At 50.9% G+C, this 22,717-nt stretch overlaps 1 long non-coding RNA gene across 7 annotated transcripts; it reads right to left on the minus strand.

The window, feature by feature from the left end:
* Positions 1–2,815: 2,815 nt before the first annotated feature.
* Positions 2,816–21,024, minus strand: LOC128576548 (uncharacterized). 7 transcript variants are annotated; one of them, XR_008377425.1, is made up of 6 exons: positions 20,843–21,024; positions 17,337–19,488; positions 17,002–17,179; positions 15,517–16,137; positions 13,118–13,185; positions 10,577–12,908 (listed from the first exon to the last, which is right to left on the minus strand). It is a non-coding gene; the product is annotated as an uncharacterized LOC128576548 (long non-coding RNA). The 7 variants fall into 7 exon arrangements; XR_008377428.1 differs by lacking the exons at positions 10,577–12,908; positions 13,118–13,185 and adding an exon at positions 2,816–3,726; XR_008377423.1 differs by lacking the exon at positions 13,118–13,185 and having other exon boundaries at positions 17,337–19,265.
* Between the last annotated feature and the right edge of the window lie 1,693 nt (positions 21,025–22,717).

Consider the following 22,717-nt stretch of genomic DNA (forward strand, 5'->3'; position numbering starts at 1 on the left):
CCCTCTCCGTAGGGTGATAGCAGAGGGGACTCTGTGTGGATGGCATGACCTCCAGGGGCCTTCTGGCTCCAGGACTCTGTGATTTGGCCACTAGATGCCCTCCACACACACACACACACACACACACAGTCGTGTTGTAGTCAGGGCCTGCCAGGCCACGATGGGCCTCTGGAAATCTGTCACTGTTCTGGAGAGGCAACCTTGAGGCCTACAGAAAGGCAGTGAGGTTGGAGCTTGACCTTCAGCCTGCCACCCCGATGGGAGAGCTGGACCTTCTCCACCCTGACTTTGCAGAACCAATGCTCAACCCTCACTCTCCTTCTTTTTATTTATTTATTTATTTTGTGACAGAGTCTCACTATGTCACCCTGGGTGGAGTGCCGTAGCATCACAGCTCACAGCAACCTCCAACACCTGGGCTCAGGCAATTCTCTTGCCTCAGCCTCCCAAGTAGCTGGGACTACAGGTGCCCACCACAACGCCTGGCTATTATTTTGTTGTTGTTTGTTTGTTTGCTTAGCAGGTCCGGGCCAGGTTCAAACCCACCAACTCTGGTGCATGTGGCCAGCTTCATAACCACTGAGCTATAGTCACCAAGCCTCACCTCCTTCCTGAGAGCTAAAGTGCCTGGCCTGGGGCCCTGGGGCCCTGGGGCCCAACCCAGGCAGGGTCATTGACATCCCAGTGGGCCCAGGTGTGGTGGGGAGGAGAGGCACCCAGCTCAGCCTTGCAGCTCCTTGGCCTCAGCTGGCCGTCCTCCGTATGAGCAAGGTCACTGCTATCTGCACCACAAGCGCCTGCAAGGCCTGGCTGCCCTCCAAATATGCAGAGGGAGTTTAAACCTAACCCGGGACTAAAAGGCCTCCCACGGCTAACATTTTCCAAGTGCTATAAACTCAAGCAAGGACAAGAAAGAAAGGCCCTTTGCAGTCCTTCTAACAGCCACAGACTATTGATGTCGCCTACGTGTCTGTGTGTGTGTACACACTTCTGTGTGTGCATGTCGTGTGGATATGCGTGTGTATCCGTGCGTCTGTGTATATGTGTGCCTGTGTGTGCACGCATCCACATGTGTGCTGTGCCTGTGAGCTAAACTGTGTATCAGTGATGCATTGGGAAAGGTGTAGAGAAGTATTCACTTTCATTGTGAGCCTAAGTTTATATAGTTTGTTCAGAATCTCCCTCCATTGCTTGGAGACAGTAAAAGAGCTGCCAATCTCAGAATCGAATTGCTTGTTGCGTGTGGCCACCTACAGTGCCAACAGCCCTTTGAAATCTCTAAATATGAACATCATCCCCCACAGAAACTTCTTCTGCTTCCTTGTTGCTGTCTCAGCCCCTTGTCACTTTCCTGCTTTGACCGTCCAGTCCTCAAGGCCGCGTGAAACACTGGAGCTTTCCCATCGGAGTCCCAAATCCCAGTTGCCCGCAGCAAGTTGTAAGGTGTGTATAGTGTGTGAGCTTCAGTGTCCTCAGCTGCCTCACACATGTGAAGCAAGACATGTGTCGCCCTATCGTGCGGGGCTGTCCAAACCCTTGGGAACATTCTCTCCGTATTTTTATAGTTTTCCCTATTGGTAATCTGCTTTTCCAAGGTGGACACTCCTGCAAAATCACCCTCAAGTCTGTGCCCCAGCCTGCATGTCACCCCCCACACCACCCTGGTCCCCTCCACCAGCGTGAGGTCCCAGCACGAAGACCCAGGTCACGCTGTGCTCTTCTTGGCACGCTTGGAGAGCCCCATCACTCGCAAAGTCAAGCCAGGCTCCCAAGAGGAACACACCCCCTGCCCCATGGCAAGGCCCCTCTGACCTTCTCCCTGGTCTCCTCTCCACTGTCTGCTCCACGCTTCGGAAATCACCAGTCTCTTATGGTGCCGAGTCTATCACGCTGTCCTGGCCCAGATGCCGTACCTGGGCAGCCTCCTGCCTGGAATACCCTTTGCCCTCCATGGCCTGCACAATGCCCAGCTGCCCTTCGAGACCATCTCAGGGAACACCTTCCCCAGGAAACTCTCTGACCCCAGACTGGACTACGTACCCCTCCCCCAGTGCACCCCACATAAAGCGCGGTTACCCTGCACTGATGTTCCCCCATGGCAGTCACCCTTCCCAACTAGTCTGGAGGCTGAAGGCTGCAGCTTGGGACCGTGTCTTACACAGCAACCCTGTCCCCAGATCCATGCCTGGCACTTGGTGAGAGCCAAACACACTAAACTACAGGATGTTGGCCAGGGAGCAGGGAGGACAGATGGAGCCTGGTTTAGAAGCCAAGGTATAGCCCACGAAGTTCAACCATGAGCACTTCCCTTCCTTCCCTGAGAAAATATTCTGAAATTGAGAGGTATCCCTGAGTTAGATGATTCAGCAGGTGAAGGCAGACAAAGGTCCCTCTGCTCCCTGGGGACACGCTTCACCAGTGTCCTCTTGCGCTTTAGGGAGGTGTTGAAGCAGAGGTCAGGAGAGTCGGGTCAGCGAGAAGGGCATGAAGCTGGAGGCCTGGGCTGTAGGACTTCCCACCTATGGGACAAACAGAGGAATCCAGATGAATATCCCCTCCAGATGAGTCCAGGAGGGGAGATGTCACGCAGAACTGCCGGTCCCAGACTCTTCAAGTGAGCGCCACTGCTTTAAGAGATACCCCAGGAATCTTAACAACCAAGTGCAATGAACGGCCCCAGATTGGATTCTAAGGAGCGCATCTGGAGAGATTTGAAAACACAATACATGCTAGAGAACACTACGAGATTTTTAATAGTTCTTTATCATTTTATTTTGACTATGTAAGAAAATGGTCTAATATTTTAGTGATGCCTTCAGAAATACTTAAGGGTGATAGAATACCTGCAAATCGCTTAGAAATACTTCCACATAAACTATACAGTCAGTTTAATGAGGACAATGCTACTGTGGGAAACTGCAAGGTAGAAACACCATGAGTTCGTAGCAATTATGAAAGTCAGGGTGACTGTTCAGTTCATGCTGACGACAGATCCTCATCATGCTGCACGTGTTTCGTGCAACGGCTCAAACCTCTGTCAGGAGCAGCTGCACAGGCGTCAAGGGGTCCAGTCGAAATAGTTGTGACAACAAACACAGCACCTCAGCTGCCCAAGGCTGGGCACAAGCAGTTACCGGAGTCTGAGTGTTAGCTGCACTTGGCAGTGGTCAAGACCATGCACTTCCCAAATCCACTTCCACAAAGATCAACTCAAGAATCAGAACCGGGGTCTGGACCACCCTAGAAATTCAGGGGCCAGAACCAAAGGAAGGCTGGGGCAGCTGGTGGGAATGGCAGATGAGGAGCCCAGGGTGAGGGCGCCGGGCAGCTCCACGCTGCAGCCACCCTGTGGTCCTCCCTGCCCCTGGCCTGGGCGATACCCATGCAGTTAGGATCACAGTTACAAAACACAAGCCTATGAGCTAAGGGTGGTCACGCCAGAGCGAGTGCACGTGCAGGTGTGCATGCGTGTCACAGTGTCAGGCCACACAGATGGAGGAGCACATGGATGTTGCTGAACACTGAGAGGGACGACCTCAAGAGGAGACAGTAGACTTCACCTGCAGGAAGGTAGCTTGGGGAGCAATAGCTTCACACATCTCAGTGGTCACGGAGGTGTCACTGCCAGCATCGAGAATGTGTTATAGGACAGCGCCTACAGCTCAGTGAGTAGGGCGTGAGCTCCATACACGGAGGGTGGCAAGTTCAAACCTGGCCCCGGCCAAACTGCAACAAAAAATAGCCAGGCATTATGGTGGGCACCGGTAGTCCCAGCTACTCGGGAGGCTGAGGCAAGAAAATTGCCTAAGCCCAAGACCTGGAGGTTGCTGTGAGCTGTGACACCACAGCACTCTGCTGAGGGTGACAAAGCAAGACTCTGTCTCTTAAAAAAAAAAAAGAGAGAGAGAGTGTGTGTTATAATAATCTTTATTTAGGGAGCCAGGGAATTATGTCCCTGCTTTTGAGTCATTGAACATTATTATCATGTTTCACAGTTTTGTTTTCACAGAGTGTTTTTTATCAGACCATTAATGACAAATGTTCTCAGGTACAAATGCCACTTCACCACAGGTGGCTGTATAGAATAGCCTGAACACATTCCTAGGGTAAATCAAAGCTTGCACACCAAAACTTTTTTTAGTTTTTGTACGGTTTGAAAAATCGGCAATTCGTATGAAACCAGGGCCTGCATGAAGGAACCCTCCTCATCATTACCAAAAATTACTAATGACTAGCTAGGTCCTTAGAAGTGCACTTAGACTGCATAGGAAAGAGCTCAATGAAAGACACATTTGAAAATGAACTCCCCCCACTTCCTAGCAGGGACAGGGTTGCATTGTGTAAATGGCTATCAGGGGCTGACATGATGGGAGGGACGGGGCAGGCAGGAGAGTTGGTGTGAGCTGAGCAAGACTCAAGGAGGTGGGGCTGGGACTCCGGGAAAGCCAAGCTTCCCTACCTGTGCTGCAACCTGCAGACCCCCTTGTGATCTGGGGCCCTGGTAAGTCTCAGCTCATTTGTTTTGCTTCTCTCGGGCACCCTTGTTCTGCCTGGCCTGCTATTTTTCGTGTAAAAACCATTGTTCCACATATTATATCCTGGTTTTTAATTGTCTAAGGTATGGATGCATATGAGGTCAGACAATTAAGTTCTCAAACTCATCCTAGAAAAAGGGCTGAATATCACTGGTCACAAGTACTCCCCTTGCCATCTGGTGACGACAGTGATACTCAGCAACGAGGTATGTGCCACTTTTCCAGGATGAACTGGAGAACTTAATTGTCTGACCTCATATGATCCTTGTCACTCCATCATGGCTGGAACTGGAAGCCAGCGCTGCTTAGACTTTCAGAGCAGAGAGTCCTTCTCCTTGTCGGGTTTGGCGCTCAGAGGATGCAGGGATCAGATTGGGGTGGTCAGTGCCATTTTATCTCTTCCAGGAGCTTGAGCCACATGGTAGAACACAGAACCAAGAGATGGAAAGAAAGCATGTCCTGATTTTTTCAGACAGAAAAAAATCCCTTCCCTAAGGCCAGTGAGGGTCAGGTTTTCTAACATTTGCAAGTGAAGGAGTCTCAAGTGATCAGCTTTGCTATTTAAGCTATTTAAAGTGTGTATGAATAATAGCATATGTTGTTCAGAGCTGGGGCAAAGGTTAGAAAAATTTAAAAATACATACGAATAGCAACATAGGTCCTGCAGAGCTGGGGCAAAGGTTAGAGAAAACAGTCTGTGGCTTTTCTGATATTTACCGTACACAGTAGGTACTCAGTAAATGCTGTCTCCCTGTCCTGTCCTCAAATATCTACTTCTCGATCTGGGCTTCAAAGCCGATCCCATCCTCTTTCCTGCCACCTCTCAAGCTCCCCCATTCTTTTTGGTGAAGTCTGGTCCTCAGGTTCCCTGTGAACAGAGCCCAGGGCTTTACAGTTAATATCCTGCAGCCTCTGATTGTAGCTTTAAGAGGTGTAACATTTGATAAGCTCCATTTAGCCTGGCTGTGCTGCATTGTTTAAATTATTCAAAGACAGATTGCTGCCTCCCCCCACCCAGAGGATTTCTGCTCCGCTGAGCCTATGGCAGCAAGTCACCAGGAAAGGAGGAAGGAGCCAGCAGGGCCGCTTCTCGCTGCAAGGGTGGAAATCAGTTCCAGCCCTTGTGCTGCACCCATCACACCCCATTATTCCTTGCTAATTGCAAGCTTGGTATGCAGGTTAACTCCTTGAGAACAATGTTGGCTTTGATTGCTAAGGGGGCTCAGCCAGCACCCCCCCCTACTTCCCCCACCATCCTCAGCTGACTCTGCCTGTCTGGGATTCCGAGGGTCTTACTTAGGGGAAGAAGAATCTAGGGTGGGAAGAAATCTGAAGATCTGAGGTGGAGGTGTTCTGATTGGGGCTGGGCGGGTCCCAGCCTGAGACCTGGGCACCCTCAATCCAAATGCTGCGGAAAAGTAGACGACCCAGACCCAGCTGTGCGGTGATCCCACCTGCACCCCTCCTGGAGCCAGGGCTTTGTCAGAGGACAAACTTACTCTTTCTGATTCAAAGTAAGGGTGGGAGGAGGACTCAGTCATTGCCCACGGACACGGCCTCACCCCTCCTTTATCCAAGCCATTTGCGGAGGCATTTTTAATGAGGAAATATTATTTGGGGGACTATTTTTATCATCTACAGAATCTAGTGGCCTAGATTAGCCAGATGTTCACTTAGAACAAATGCAAATCAGTGTAAGAGAGCCTGGATAGCACCTGAAGCCTAAAATATTTACTATCTGGTCTTTTATAGAAAAAGGTTGCTGGGCCGCACCTGTGGCTCAAAGGAGTAGGGCGCTGGCCCCATATACCAGAGGTGGCAGGTTCAAACCCAGCCCCGGCCAAAGAAAATTGCAAAAAAATAAAAATTAAAAACAGGTTGCTGACCCCTCCCTGAGAATCTGGATGAAAAGAGACTAAGGCAATGTGACAACTAAAGACCATGTGTGACCTGTCTGGAATTGGATTCTAGACTAGAAAAAGGACGTCTGTGGACCAAGTGGCAAAACTGGAATTAACCCTACAAGTCAGACGATGAGATATAGGGGACCGGGGTCAATTTCCCAGGTTTAGTCATTGGGCTGAGGTTCCATGAGATTATAACATTTGGGGAACCTCAGCATGAGGAGGGCAGTCTTTATACTAATTTTGCAACTTTTTTTTAAAGTTTGAGATTACTTTGAAAAACAACCTTTCAAAAATGATTATAAGGAGATGGAGACTCCTGCTGCTCAGAACCCAAGAGCCCAGTTAAGGGCCTTTTAGGTGGAGAGGCGACCTAGAGAGGAGCACTGAGGGCCGATGCGCCACTCGCCAGGGGAGCCTGGCACTTGAGGGAACAGAGACCATTGGTGAGGGCGTAGGGTGAGGGGAGGCCACAGGGCAGAAGCATGTACCTGTAGAGAAGGGAGCCCTCCTAGAAAACCTACAGCTGCAGGAAACGTACAAAGCCCAATAATTACAAGTGTGATCTGAATTCTGGTTGAAGACGCAAAGGGCTTGAAGTCGTCACTCCAACTGGCAGGGCTGACGGAGCTGGCTCACCTGGACGCAGGGGCTGGGACAAGGCCGTAGGGAGTGAGGTGGGCCCTCCATGGGGCTTGCCCAGGCTGCAGGGTTGGAGCCTAGTGCACCTGAATTGACAGAAGGTGGGCGGGTGGAGAGGCCCCAAGTGCAGGGCTACCGACTCGTGGACTCGTGCACTGGAAGAGTCACCCCCATCTGTTCCCCGGAGAACATGCAGCCCAGACTGCTATTGTGTCACGATCAGTCACCCCTCTGGTACCTGGTGACTGGGCACACAGCCACTTCCTGTGCCATAGGCCCTCATAGGACCTGCTAACAGAGCTCTGGAGGAGGCCCCTTTGCCACATTGTCCGTGGATTACTCACAGGTAGTAACTACTAACACAACAGAGACTTCTTGCCTGCTGCAAAAACATTTTTAAGCAAGAGAGGAAGAGGCCAGAAGATCCTTACCAGGTAGATAGAAAAATGGCCAGGTCAGCTGAGTGGCCAAGGATGTTAGAGACACACTGTTGAGACAATGAATAGTGGGGTGTGGGGGTCATCCCCAGGGCAGTGGTGCTGAGGAGGGCAGGGGAAAACAGCATGATGTAGGCCTCAGCTCCTTCCTACCCCGAGAAAACCCAGTGTCTCCCCAATAACAGTTCAGGAGGTAAAGAACCGGGAAGCCTAGCCCCGAGCGAGGCCTTAGAGGTCCTGAGGCCAGCTGCCATGGAGAGGGATCAGAAGGGGGCCCAGAGCGGCTTAAAGCCACCAAGAGTGGAGTTGGAATCCACCTGACTCCACCCCACGTGATGACTGCAGGCAGAAGGCATTTCTGAGCTCCTGGCCTCAGTGACTAACTACATCGGTGCTCATTTTCTTAGCTGGATTTTGGACTCAAAGCTGCCCAAGTGATGAAACCAGATCTTTTGATTTTCTTTTCTTCAGCACAATTCACAATAGGAAATATAGCTCAAACTCACATCCAGTACACATACACACGTGTAAGATATCTGAGCAGAAGTTTCACAACACAATATTCGTCCTAACGATTTGCAATGCTTTCTAGTATTCTCTCTTCCTGTCCCTTCCCATCTCTTCTTACCCTCTCCCTATCATTATTAAAAAGAAAAATTCTGGTGGCGCCTGTAGCTCAGTGGATAGGGCGCCAGCCATTTACACCGAGGCTGGCAGGTTCGAACCCCACCCGGGCCAGCTAAAGCAACGATGACAACTACAACCAAAAAATAGCCAGGTATTGTGACAGGCAACTGTGGCCCCAGCTACTTGGGAGGCTGAGGCAAGAGAATCACTTAAGCCCAAGAGTTTGAGGTGCTGTGAGCTATGACGCCATAGCACTCTACCGAGGGTGACATAGTAAAACTCTGTCTCAAACAAAAAGAAAGAAAAACGCTGCTTATAATTGGACAATCATTTACTGAAAAGCCACAGCTCTGAGGACCCCAGGAACCCCTGAGGAAGGAGCAGGTCACAAGTGAGGCTGTACTCAGAGGTATAATCTGGCCTTGCCGATCAGGTGACCACAGCCTCCACGGGCCAGTCTACGGCACTAAAACACCAGGTCTAATGGGCATGCCCCAACTCAGATGCAGTGACAGTAATTTACACTTTACTTACATATGTTATAGAAAATGCGCTGAATAACCTAGCAAAATAGGAGATGTTATTTTCCTGTAAAGAAAAGAAAGGTCAGTCTGGCTGACTTGTTCCAGGTCACTGTGGCCAGTTGTGGTCAGAGCTAGGACTGGGACTTCCAGTGTGCTGTGGCTTCTTCTACCACAACTATCCCTCAACCCTCACCCCCGTGTCCTAATGAGCCCCTGATTATGGGACCCCTCAGTCCTTCCCTCTCTTTCCCTTTGGGAATATCTTCTAGTTCTTAAGCTCCGGAGTGAATGACCTGGGACACTTTTACAGTCATCTTATGACACTCTGCCCAACTGGTTGGAGGTTTCAGCCAGTCTGCTTCCAGGAAGGAGGAGCAAATGTTCAGGATTTAGACAAAAACAATGGATTGCTCACGAAAGGGTATGAAAGAGTCACAAAGCCTCCAAGTCTGCCTGGGACACTCATGCAGCTGACATTAGGAGAGATTTGCAAAGCCCTCCAAGGAAGTTGACACTGGGTGCTGGGTATTAATGGTTTATTAATTAATCGTGTTTGCAGCTTCTTGAAAATGCTGCATACTTGCTGGCTCCCACGCCAGCCTCCCGTCACAACCTCAACCCCGGCCTCCATTTATCAGCACAACCACACTGAGGGATGGCCTCCTGCCCCATCTGTCAAATGGACCATGTCTGCAGACATTCTGAGATTTGTTGTATTGGGGATTAAACAGGGGAGTGGGTAAAATTAACGGGGTTTCTATAAATACAACTTCTCTGGTTCTTGTTAAAGCTCTGAGGGTCACAGGAAATCTCTGGTTTCAAACAAGTCTACGTAGAGTGATCCTGTTTACTTGAACTGTCTAGCCAAGATCTAGCTTTGCCACATTAATACTGAATAAATAATTTCCTCAGAAGCTATTTTTTGGCCCTCTTTGCCAAAAATTTTGAGAAAAGGGGCCAGCACAGAAGCCTTTTGTACGTGTTTCTTATAAAAACCACAGATCAGTGGGAACTTGCTTCCTTTTTTTTTTTTTTTTAAGCTGCTTCGTGACAGATAAAACTCAGCTGGGAAACCAACACATAAAAATGACCCATCAGGGCTGCCGTACTCGTTACCAGCAGAGAGGTAGTTCCCTGAGGTTCACGTTCATTCTCTTCCTGCTTAAACCAGCTATCTGAAAAGGGAGATATAAATGGCTGGTAAGTAGGATTGCCAAGTTTTGCACATAAAAATACAGGATGCTGGGCGGCGCCTGTGGCTCAGTCGGTAAGGCGCCGGCCCCATATACTGAGGGTGGCGGGTTCAAACCCGGCCCCGGCCAAACTGCAACCAAAAAATAGCCGGGCGTTGTGGCAGGTGCCTGTAGTCCCAGCTACTCAGGAGGCTGAGGCAAGAGAATCGCTTAAGCCCAGGAGTTGGAGGTTGCTGTGAGCTGTGTGAGGCCACGGCACTCTACCGAGGGCCATAAAGTGAGACTCTGCCTCTACAAAAATAAAAAAATAAAAATACAGGATGCTTGGGTGGCGCCTGTAGCTCAAAGGAGTAGGGCGCTGGCCCCATATGCTGAAAGTGGCAGGTTCAAACCCAGCCCTGGCCAAAAACTGCAAAAAAAAAAAAATACAGGACGCTCAGTTGAATGTGAGTTTCAGACAGTGAATAATTTTTAGCGTAATATGTCTTGTGCAACACTTGAAACAAACTTATGCTAATTAATTATGTGCTGTTTATCTGAAATTCAAGTTTAATTGGTCATTCTATATTTTATCTGGCAACCCTACTCAGGCCCAATATTCTGTCTTTTTTTAGGGAATGTGATTTTTAGCAGTGGCCAACAGCAGACAGTGATGTGGTTAGAAAGGAGGATTTGTGGGCGTGGCCTTCCTTGCCCAGGATTTTGCTCCAGATCAGAAAAGGTAGGTTATCCTGCCCCCTGGGGCCATGACCTGTGAGAATGGCACAGCTAGCATCACCAGGCTCTCACTAGTTCATGTTCATGATGAGAGGGATATCATCACCCAGTTTTATAGAAGCAGAAACTGAGGGAAGGGAGGTTAGAAATGTGCCCTGTTCACTCCATGGAAAGAGGCCACCAGAGTGGCCCAGGACTGCTGCAGGAGGGAGGTGAAGCCACAGCACTGGGTGGCAGGAATGCTTGTGGATGGTCCCTATAAAGGGAGGTTTGTACAATGTGTTTTGAAAACATGGATGCTCACTAGGGGTTCAGAAAGCTTCAGGGAAAAAGTGATTTCAGAGAAAATCAGTTAAGGATCAGAAAGGATCTGACTGGGGGGAGGTGGAACAGGGGCCAACTCAATTTCTGAAAACTGTAATCCCATCTGCTGTCAGAGCCTCTGCTTGGGGAGGAAAGTGCATCTTCCCTTGCTGGGTTTGCCCCCAGTTTAATAGAAAACGCAAGGCAAAATCTCAGGGGAAAAAAATCTCCTGGACTTACTAGTAGAAAAAGACCCCTTTCTATGCCCCCACTTCTGAACAGCACCCACTTCGGGATGAGGCTTCCAAAATTGCTGTTTTTATCTCTGATGCATGCGCCAATAAAATCTGCATGTCACAGCTCTCTCCGATGGACCCACAGGGTTACTTCAGGACCTTCAGGGAGCTCTGCAGGCCTGCACCAGCAGTTCTCAACCTGGGATTTTGTCCTCAAGGGACATTTGACAATCTCTGGAGATACAGTGAAACCTCTGTAAGTTGACCACCCAAGGAATGACAAGGAATGGTAACAAACTAATCAACATAATAGGTGATCAACAGAAGGCATTAGGCCCGCAGCACTGGTATGTACACATGGTGCGTGTCCAGTCTATGAAAATTAGGTCAGCTGAGGCAGTCAGTGTAGGGAGTGGGTCCACTGGGGAGGTGCTGCTGTATTTTGGATAATGACAACTTGCGGAAGCCCTCCCGTGAAGCCAGGGATGTAGCTAAATGTCCCACATTACACAGATGCATTTGTCAAAAAAATCTGGCGTAGGGGGGCACTTGTGACTCAAAGGAATAGGGCATCAGCGGAGGTGGCGTGTTCAAAAACAGCCCTGGCCAAAAAGAAAACTGCGGAAAAAAAAAAATCGGGCGTAAACTCTTCATTTAATCCCTTCATTTTTTATAGTCACACGAAATCTTTATTATAACCATATCAACATCTTCATAGTTCTAAAAAAGTTCATAAAACAGCAACAATGATGGGCGGCGCCTGTGGCTCAAAGGAGTAAAGCGCCGGCCTCATATACCAGAGGTGGAGGGTTCAAAACCAGCCCTGGCCAAAAACTGCAAAAAAAAAAAAAACAAACCCAGCAACAATGAGATAATCTCTTCATTTGAGAAGTATCTTGAGCACCAACCACCTCCCGGATGCTGGACTGGATGCTTGGAATATGAGGACAAATAAAGCACAGCCCTGATCTCGTCCGCTGTCATTCTGGTTAGAAAGGAAGGCACACAGAGTGTCGCGAAACCTCATGTGGCAGAGACCAGTGCGCACGGCTGAGAGGAACAGGACAGAGGAAAGAGGGAAGGGTGAGTGTGCTTTGGGAAGGCCTGGGAGAGCTTCCAAGAGGAAAACATTGATGCGGCCGTGAAGGATGAATAGAAGTTTGATGGCAGGGAGGGAGACAGAGTGCTCAGGCAGTGGGCACAGAAGCCACCCGTGTGAGAATAACTTGGCACATTCCAGATATTAGGACCTGTTCCTTGTCGCTGGCATACAGCCTTGGTAGGGGGAAGGCACCTGTGGCCACTTGAGGACCTAAACGCAGCCTCCTCAGGGATCACCTGTGAAACTGATGAACCCACCTGCAGTGGAGGACAGCCCGGACCAGGCTGTGTCACCACCACAGTGGGAGAGGGTGGGACGGAGGCACTGGGGACGGAGGACGGGGACAGTGAAGGAAAAGCTGGGATTTTGGGACTCAGCAGCTGAAGCTCCTTGGGTTGGGGGGTGGGGGGGCGGATACTGAAGGATTTGGAAGCTGCCAGAGGAAAGTGCATGGAGCAGGTTTGGGATGAGAAGTGTATCAGCCGCTCAGGCCGGCTCGACAGGGCACCACAGACTGGGCACTTCAACAGCAAAGGTGTGTTTCCTCCGGGTTCCGGAGGCCGGAAGTCTGAGAGCAGGTGGCAGGGCTGGTTTCTCCTGAGGCCTCACTCCTGGGTTTGCAATGGCGTCTTCTCCCTGGTCGTCACGTGGCTGTCCTCCTGTGTCTATGTCCTCAACTCCTTTTCTTCTAAGGACAATGGTGAAGTTGGATTAGGGCCATCGTATGGCCTCATTCACCTCCTTAGAGACCTCAACCCCAAATATAGGCCCATTCTGGGTGTGGAACGTTAGAACTTCAGTATATAAATTGGAGCAGGGAGCACAATTCCACCCGTGACAGGAAGGGACCGAGCTCAATCTCTTCTAAGCATTTTATAGAAGCCACCAGACTGTCACTGATTCACAGGCACAATGACAGAGGCAGCTTCCCACAGACCCCACTGCCAGCCAATTGCTTCTCTGGTCTAGGAGAACAGAAACACCCCCGTTTACTGAGTGCCCACCTTGTGATACAGAGTACTTTACATGAGGTGCCATTTTGCCCTCACAGGGGCACTGCAAACAGCTACTGTTGTCCTTGTGAGATTCGGAGACTGAGTTTCTGAGAGGTTAACAAACCTGCCAAAATTCTCATAGTTCAGAGGAGCCAATACACCCTGGCCCCACCACTAGGCCTTTTGTACATCGACATGCCTGTTCAAAAACCCCAGTTCTCCACTGGAGGGTCCTGGCACTGTGTCCCTCAGGGGAACCTTCCCTCCGTGTTGCCCATCCAGAATCCTAACCAGACACCTCTGCCCCCACTGCGCCAGGGATGCGCCCGTGGAAACAACAGGTAGCTCAGAGGACACCAGAGCCTCTGGTCAATATTTACCCAGTAATCGAAGCAGGTAATAAACAGCTTACAGGTAGCCTCCCTCATCACACAGGCGTCCTTAGCCCTGGGACCGGGCACAGCCCTTGCAAGTCTGGTCTGGAGCCTCCTCCCCAGCCCCGCAGAGCTATGGCTTCTAACGTAGCTGCACACTAAACGCCCCCAAGGGAGCTTTGAAAAGTCCTGAGTCCAGGCCACTGTGGGATCTATTAAATCAGGGCCTCTGAGGTGAGCCTGAGGCCCCAATGTACTCACAAAGTTCCCCAGTGTGTAGGCAAGGTTGAAAAAAGAGCTACTATCAACAATATGGTAAAGCCTCCATTGTCCCTTTTCCCCAAGGACCAGAACGAAGGGTGTGACGTTCAGCACGGTAGCCTCTCCCCTGTGCACACGCTGCTCTGCCTTTCCACCTCCAGCTGTCCCCATGAGACAGACACACCCATGTGTGGACATACGTGCACTTAGTCATATACACACACATGTGCGTGCACGCGTGCGTGAACACTCCCATGCACGTTCACCAGGACCATTTGCCACAGACCTGCAGGGGAAGGACCCACCAGATGCCACAGTTATGCTCCACCAGTGGGGAAGCCCAGGCCGTTCACTGTGGTTTACCCCATGTCACCGGAGCTGCAGAGTAAAAGCGTCAGACCTGCCCACAGCCGTGTCCCTTGCAGGCTCTGGAAGAGGAGGGTCCAATGTGCAGCTGGAGTGCAGCACCAGCGTAGGGATGGAAAGGGGCCTGCACACACCTCTTCCCTGTGTGGGGAAACTGAGGCCCAGAGAGCCATGCCTGAGGACTGACAATCCCCACTCACTGGCCAGCAGAGAGACAGTGATGACCGTCACAGTCATCAGCCGTGTCGCTAACCACTGACTTCGGCGGGGTGGTTTTCTGAGAACACGAGAGGTGCTCACAAACTCAACCATCACCCTCTGAGGCTGGTGAGGATTTTCCCCAAATTTAGAGATGAGGAAACTGAAACTTAGGACTTGTTTTCTCTCTCTCATTTTTAAGTTGTGGTAAATAAAATACACATAACACAAAATGTACCTGGTGAATCACCATCCACCTCCAAAACTTCATCTTCCCAAACCGAAAGTCTGTCCCCACGAAACACTGACTCCTCATCCCCGTCACCCCTAGCCCCCGGAGCCACCCCAATTCTACTTTCAGTCTCTATGACTCTGATTACTCTTGAGTTCTCATAAAAGTGGAATCACATATTTGTTCTTTTTTTTTTTTTTTTGAGACAAAGTCTCAAGCTGTCACCCTGGGTAGAGTGCTGTGGCGTCACAGCTCACAGCAACCACAAACTCTTGGGCTTAAGCGATCCTCTTGCCTCAGCCTCCCAAGTAGCTGGAACTACAGGCACCCGCCGCAATGCCCAGCTATTTTTTGTTGCAATTGTCATTGTTGTCCAGCAGGCCTGGGCCGGGTTGGAACCCACCAGCCTCAGTGCATGTGGCCGGCGCCCTACCCACTGCGCTATGGGACCACCCCACATCTTTGTTCTTTTGTGAATGGCTTACTCTGCCTGGCATAACATCCTCACAGCTCATCCACGTTGCAGCAGGGTCAGAGTTTCCTTCCCTTTTAAGGCTGAATACCGTTTCACTTCATGTATAGATCACATTTGCTTAACCATCCATCTGCCAGTGGGCACTTGGATGGCTTCCACCTTTTAGCTCTTCTGAGTGGCAATGCTATGAACATGGTGTCCAAATATCTCTTCCAGACCCTCCTTTTAATTCTTCTGGGTACGTACCCAACAGTGAGGGTGTTGGACTGTGTGACAATTCTATGCTTAAACTTTTGAGGAACCTCCATCTGCTTTCCACAGTGGCTGCACCATTTTGCGTCCCCACCAGTAGTGCACAAGGGATCTGAGGTCTCCACATCCTCACCAACACTTACTTTCTGCTTTTTTGATAGTAGTCATCTTCCTAGGTGCGAGGCTGTCTTAGTCTGTCTTCTGTTGCTATGAAGGAGTATGTGATATAAGGAAAACGGTTTATTTGGTTGACGGTTCTGGGGACGGTGCAGAAAGTGTGGGCATCTGCTTCTGGTAAGGACCTCAGAAAGCTTCCAGTCCTGGTGGAAGGTGGGAGACGCAGCTATCATGGGGAAAGGAAGGGAGGAAGAGAGAGAAGGGAGGAGGTGCCAGGCTCTTTTTAACAACCGGATCTAATGGGAGCTGATAGAGTAAGAACTCTCTCATTATCCCAAGGAGGGTACCACGTGGATAAGGGATTCACCGCCATGACCTAAACACCTCCCACCAGCCCCCACCTCCAACTCTGGGGTCAAATTTCTACATGAGATTTGGAGGGGACACATATCCAAGTCAGTAGTGGTATCACCTTGTGGTTTTGATTTACATTTCCCCCAATGATTAGTCATTTGATCATCTTTCCCCAGGCTTTTTGTGTATTTGTAAATCTTCTTTGGAGAAATGTGAAACTTAGGCCTTTTAAGTAAATTGTCCAAGGACGTGGCTCTCAGGGTGGAAGGGCTAAGTTCACACCAAGCATCCATCTGCAGGAAAGTGATTTAAAACACTAAGATCACACATTCAGAGCTCTTGAAAGAGTGCCTTGGATGCAATAAGTGCCCAATAAATGTTAGCTATTACTACAATGAATGTTGCCACCACTGTTACTACAATTAATAACATTAATGCCGCTGCTGTTACTACAGAGCTTCCCAAGACTGGAGTTAGCCAGTTCCGTGTCAGCACATAGCTGTGACCCCACCAGCATAAACAGGAATGGTCACAGGGTTAGGGTTGGGGTTAGAGTTGACCCCCAGGGCTTTGTGATTCATTCTCTATTTCAGCATGTCACAGAAAATGAACTGTGGACTAGCTGGATCAGAATAAGCTGAGGTCTGGCTTTAAATCAGATTCTTGGTCTCCTTCTCAGACTTACTGGACCAGGATCTCCAAGGGAGAGCAGCTGGACATTTGGAGGACACAGCCTCCAGAGGACTGTCTGCTCAACTTGACTGAGCATCTTGGCTCATGGGGGCTGGGACAGCAGCCCTGCTCCCTGGGAAGCCCCAGGTATGTCTTTTCTGTTATGGTAATAACATGCCTCCCTCCCTACCCCACTCCTCCCTGAAAAAGAAAGACAATGTTGGCAGTGCCTGTGGCTCAAGGAGTAAGGCGCTGGTCCCATATGCCGGAGGTGGCGGGTTCAAACCCAGCCCCAGCCAAAAACCACAAAAAAAAAAAAAAAGAAAGAAAGAAAGAAAGACATTGTTTCCAGGACCCAGCAGCCTGACCCCTGGCCCTGTCCAACCACCTCCTGAATCTGCCAGAGTCTCCGCAAGCAGTCTTCCCCTAGGTCCTAAGCAAAGCACTGCGGAGCCATGCCAGCCCCTCCAGCACCCCACACTTACCTTGGCCACCTGCGGGGAGGGTGTCGGAGAGGGGCGGCAGGCAGAACTGAGGAGAGTGGAGTCAGACCTATGTGCTGAGTGTTCTCTGGAGCAGGACGGAGGTGGGCCCATGAACACCGTGAGCTCTGCTTCCTCAGTGATGTTATGTACCCATCTCCCTGAGAGCAGCCGGGCTCTGCTGAGTAATGTAAGCACACAGCATCTCACTGAGTCCCCCCATCACCCCCATCAGGTGGCCTCTTACTGTCCCTACTCTTCGCAGGGGACCAGAGGGCCTAATTCCCAAGTCACCAGCTCAGATGAGGCAGAACCAGGAGCCTATGCTGATAGCTCACCTGCACCCAAAGCCAGTGTGTGACAAACTCAAGATCAGTGTCATCTGCACAGCTGGCCCTTTAGTACTCAGGGTAGGTTTCAGGCTCCACTCTGGGGGCACCGTCCCTGAGGCTTTGCAAGCTAGTCCAGCTCCTGTCCTGTGGCAGAGCTAAGGACAGAGTGAGAGTGCCCTGGGCCACCCCACGGGCAGACAAGCACAGAGCTCACCCTGTGTCTCCCCAGTTTTCACCTGCATGATTTTCTCTCCTTAGAAGTCCCCCCTCGATCCTCTCAGAAGAGAAAGGTGAGCAGTGACCTCCCCTCCAACCATGGCCACAGAGCTGCCTTGTCATGAGTAATAAAGTGAAAGGAATTTTGAGTTTCTAGTGACCCAGCAAGAAGGAAATTAAGAGCTGGGGGGCGGGGGGGTGGGGAAGCAGGGGAGAACAGGAGGAGGGTGAGGAGAAGGGGGCAGCGTGGCCCCCTGAGAGGAAGCACCCCCAGCACAATCGGGCCCAGCCTTCCCCTCTAATGCTGGCTGTGCTGTCCTGAGAGGAGAACTGCCCTCTTGGCTTCCACCCCAACCTTCAGCAGTTGGCCTCATGCACAGTGGGACAGCCTTGGTGCATTGGATGGGAAAAGAGAGTGTCCCCAGAGGAGAGCAGAAGAGGACAGCAACCCAGAGGTGGGCAGGGGCAGTGTGGGAGGGTGGGCAGGACACACAGAGAAAGCCTGGATGGATGGTGGGAGCACCAGCCCCTGGAGCCCTCCCACGTCCCACAGCCTCCCCCAGAAACCCTCCTGAGGAGTCTCCAGGGGAACCCAGCCTGGTGCTAGGGCCAGGGAACTAAGCCACAGGCTGAAAGACTGGAGGACTGTGTCCTAAGGACCAGGGTGAGGAAGACATCCTAAGTCCTCATGTTTCAGAAGAGGAGGCCGAGGCCTCTGCCCACTTCTCCCATCGCCCAACCATAAGCCCTCCATTTACCTCTCAGGACAAAGGAGCCTCCTCTGGGCCCCTTCCATCCTGCCCTGCCCATGGCCTTCTGCCATCTGTCCCCTCCCTGGCAGTGACTCCTGAGGGCAGAGGCCCCACCTAAACGCCCACACCCATTCCTACTGGACATGCCCTAAGCTGCTGTGACCTCAGCATAGCTCCCAGTCCCTGTGTGTCCCAGCGACAAGTGCAACAGTTCCGTCTCCCAGTATATTTTTCCTGCAAAACTCCTAATTTCTGTATGGTTCCTAGAGCCCTGGTGGTTCACATGATTTAGAATAAATGATTTAGAAGTCATTTAGATGACTTCATAAACTTCCTGCTACACCTTGCTCAGCTCAGGCCTGGAGCTGGGTGGAGACCACACTGACCCCTCACTGGCAGGCCAGGGTCCTGCACCAGCAGGGTGGCCAGAGGCCACTTGGTTATCAATTCTGCAAGGGCAGCCCTTGAGCTGCTCAACTGTGCTCAGTGGTGGAAGGTGGGGTTTTCATGGCAAGATTCATAAGCTTAATCAGACAAAGACAGGCCCAAAAAAGCACCCCCACAGGGAAAGACAACCTGTGAGGATAAGGATTTTAGGGATGGTGGACCTTCAGAAGATGCTCCACCTATGCCCTGCCTCTGGCGCTCCAAGGCTGCCTTCTCAGAAGTCCCAAGGGAAAGAAAAAGGCTTTCTGCATATTTCTTAAATTATATTAATACCATTAAAAAAAGAGGAAAGGGGGAAACCAGGATGCCCCTGTTAGACAGCATCAGCCTCTGCCATTTATATATTTTATATCCCAGAAGTCTGGCAGTCCAGACAGCATGTAATGCTGAGGCCATTTTACAGATGAGGATGTCGAGGCCTCAGAGGGAGAGCCGCATACTTGTTAATGATGGTACACAGATGTGTCAGATTCCAAAACTCCACCAGGCTGCTGCTCCACTTCTGTTTCTCGTTTCTGTGCTGCAGTGGGGAAGGGGAGGGGGCTGGGTAGGGGCAGGTGCTGCGGCTACCCACCCAGGCTCTGGCTCTGCAGGCCAGGTGCTGGGCCTTCTGTCCCCCAGAGGCAAGCAGGCCCTGGAGGTGTGACCACCACACAGAGGAGACAAATTTGAAAACAGGGTGCTGTTTCTCCTCTTCTTAGGACCAGACGCTGTGGGGATGGTGGGCTCCCCTCAGCCACCACCTGCTGGGTCGGAAGCCCAATCAGCTGAGAGCCAGTTTACACACACAAAATGCAAAGTGAATTTAGGGTTTTTTGTTGGGTTTTTTTTTTTTTTGAGAGAGAGTCTCACTTTGTCACCCTTGGTACAATGTCATGGAGTCACAGCTCACAGCAACCTCAAATTCTTGGGCTCAAGCAACTTTCTTGCCTCAGCCTCCCAAGTAGCTGTACAGGCACCCACCACAACACCTGGCTATTTTTTTGTTGTTGTTTTGTTGTGGTTGTCATTGTTGTTTGGCAGACCCAGGCTGGGTTCAAACCCGCCAGCTCCGGTGTATGTGGCTGGTGCCTTAGCTGCTGAGCTACAGGCACCGAGCCTACATTACTTTTCACTAACTTGTTCAGCAGGGATTTTTCCTGGGAAGAGTTGCCCAGGCTTTTCCTCTAATCAGAATCACCTCCTCAAGGAGGGCACCCAGACTCCCCGTGGCCTCCTGGGGGTGGCTGGTCTCTGCTTCGGCCCGGGAGCCTGGCACTCGCTAGCCTTATTCTGCTCTTCTGCCCAGTGCTCCATCCTCCCAACTCCAAATGCCCTCTCTGCTTCTCCAAAATGAAGGAAAAGGAGATGAACTTTTGGTCCCTGCTGCTCTGTTTCACCCCGACTACCCCCATGACCTGTGACAGTTGCATTGACCTTCCTGCCATCTATCCCCTCACGGCTTGGAGAGGACCCATCCTCTCAGCCTTTCCTTGAGGGTAGAGGCCACGGTGTCTCCCAACACCCCTGGCGGTTCCAGGCGGTCCAGGGCAGCTCCACCCTGCCCTCCTGCGCACACGGCAGCCCAGGGTTGCAACATGTGCACCTTTAGACTGCAAGTGCCACATGGGCTCGGACTCTGCTGTTTGCCTGGGCTCCACCTTTTTATTAATTCCCTTCAGTCTCATTTACGGCCCCATAAAACAATAGGATCAGAAAGAAATAAATAACCAGCTGGCCGTTGGTGCTCCCTTTCCAAGGGAGAGGTTCAGAGGGCACCCCCTTTCCAAGTTCAGAAGTGAGAATGTCACCTTTCACCTACAGAAGGAGACACGCCCAGGGGACCTTGCAGCACTCGAGTCTCAGCTCCGAGCCCCGTCCTGCTGCTCCCAAAAGGACTTCCTCCCATGGGAATGTCACCTCTAGGACTCTCTGTAACCCTCCCTTGCCCTTCTCCCCTATTCTGACTCCAGGCCACCTTGTTACTTGTTACCACCCAGAACGGCCCCAAGACCCCACCATAACCCAGCAGCCTTCCCAGCCCAGACTGCTGAAGTCCTCCCTCCACCAAACACTTTCCTGCTTTTCTGAAAAGCCTTCTCTCTGGGACCCTCTCACCTTGATTATAAAGGAAGGAGAATAAAACTCAGGGCCTTATCTCAGAAGTATCCTCCACATCTCTCCTCCGAAGCACCAGTGGGCACTGTGAAGCCCAGGGAAACATGCTCAGTCCCCAGGCAGCCTCTCAGGGTGGCAGATCAGCCTGCTCTTTGGTCCCCGGGGAGCCACCCAGACCTGTGGCCACCACCAGTGGCTAACCTGGTCTACTGTGGGAACCCCACGTGACTCCATCCCTCTCTGCAGGGGCAGCCTCCCTTTCAGAACAAGCTTCCCACCTCCACGTTTCAGAAATCAAGAGGCTTTCATTTTCCTCTGAGGCCCATTAGAAGAGAAAAAGAGAGAGAACTCCACTTTTGCAGACATGTGGTCCTGCTGCTGGAGGCATTTTTTTACTTTTCCCTCTGTCCAATCTATTTCCATGTCTTTAAAATGCCTGCGAGACCCAGTCTCAGGCAGGGCACTTCCGGTCTGTTCTGTGGCTACCTCCCCCACTGAGGACATGGTCGCCTCTTGCCTAGCTGGGACACTGACTTCCCAGTGACTCTCCCGACTCCTCACTGCTGCCAGGATAACCTTGGCAAGGCAATGCTAGAACCCTGCCTGGCCTCAGAAACGCAAAATAGCTCCCTGTCTTCTACAGGGAGCTCATGGGGCCACGAGCCCTCTGGCCCCAGCCTCCCCTTCCAGAATCACCCCTCAGACCTTGGCATATATATCTCAGCTGGACGCACCCCCTTACTCACCCTGCGTGGAAGTTGCAGGCCTCTTTCCTTCCCTCGGGAATGTAGCATTAAGTAAGGGAGAATTTTGTTTTTGAAGAAGAGACCTATTATACTGTGTCTTATGATAACAAGAATGATCCAGAAGGAAAAAAAGAGTGGATGAGTCAGAGGAGAGGGGAGGATGGCTGGAGCAGTGTCCTCGAGCTTGCAGGCAGAACGGAGCCCAGGCCACGAGGACAAAGGGAAGTGGCCTTGTGTCAGAGCAGGGCGGGAGGGAAGTGCAGGCAGGCGCATCGAGGCTGGGGCAGACGCAGGGTGGGAGCACATGGCTGGCTTCTGCCCCTGCATGAGCTGAGAAGCTGAGAGTGGGAGGCGCAAGAGGCCTGCGCCACCAAACAGCTCCAACCTCGAACGCACAGAGAGCTGTGTCGTCTGCCAAACTATCTGGTTTTTAGCCTGCCTGACCCTCAATCCTGGGTATAAGGGGAGGTGATGTCTGAACACAGATTTTAGGAATGACTCCTGTTTTCTTCTTCGTATGTTTGTGTTTTCCAAAAATTTTCCAGGGAATATACATTTACATCATAGTTACAATAGAATTTTTCATAATAAAAATAAATGGATTGGGTGGTGCCTGTGGCTCAGTGGGTAGGGCGCCGGCCCCATATACTGAGGGTGGCGGGTTCGGCCCTGGCCAAACTGCAACAAAAAAAGATGGCTGGGCGTTGTGGCGGACACTTGGAGTCCCAGCTACCTGGGAGGCTGAGGCAGGAGAATTGTCTAGGCCCAGGAGCTGGAGGTTGCTGTGAGCTGTGATGCCACAGCACTCTACCAAGGGCAACAAAGTAAGACACTGTCTCTAAATAAATAAATGGATTACAGGCTGATTGTTATCTGAAGTGAGACAGAAAGGTCACTTTCAAGAATAGGTTCAGAGTCCCAAATCAGAATCAGCCTTGAAGAAGAAAAGCAAATTTTGACCCAGGTATTATCAGAAGGGTCTGTCTCCTCCACAGGGGAGCAATAAGCTGCTACAGTCTCTATCTATCTATCTATCTATCTATCTATCTATCTATCTATCTATCTATCTATCTATCTATCTATCTCACACACACACACACACACACACACACACACACACACATATGCC

The sequence above is a fragment of the Nycticebus coucang genome, chromosome 24 (assembly GCF_027406575.1).
Source record: "Nycticebus coucang isolate mNycCou1 chromosome 24, mNycCou1.pri, whole genome shotgun sequence".
Lineage (NCBI taxonomy): Eukaryota > Metazoa > Chordata > Mammalia > Primates > Lorisidae > Nycticebus > Nycticebus coucang.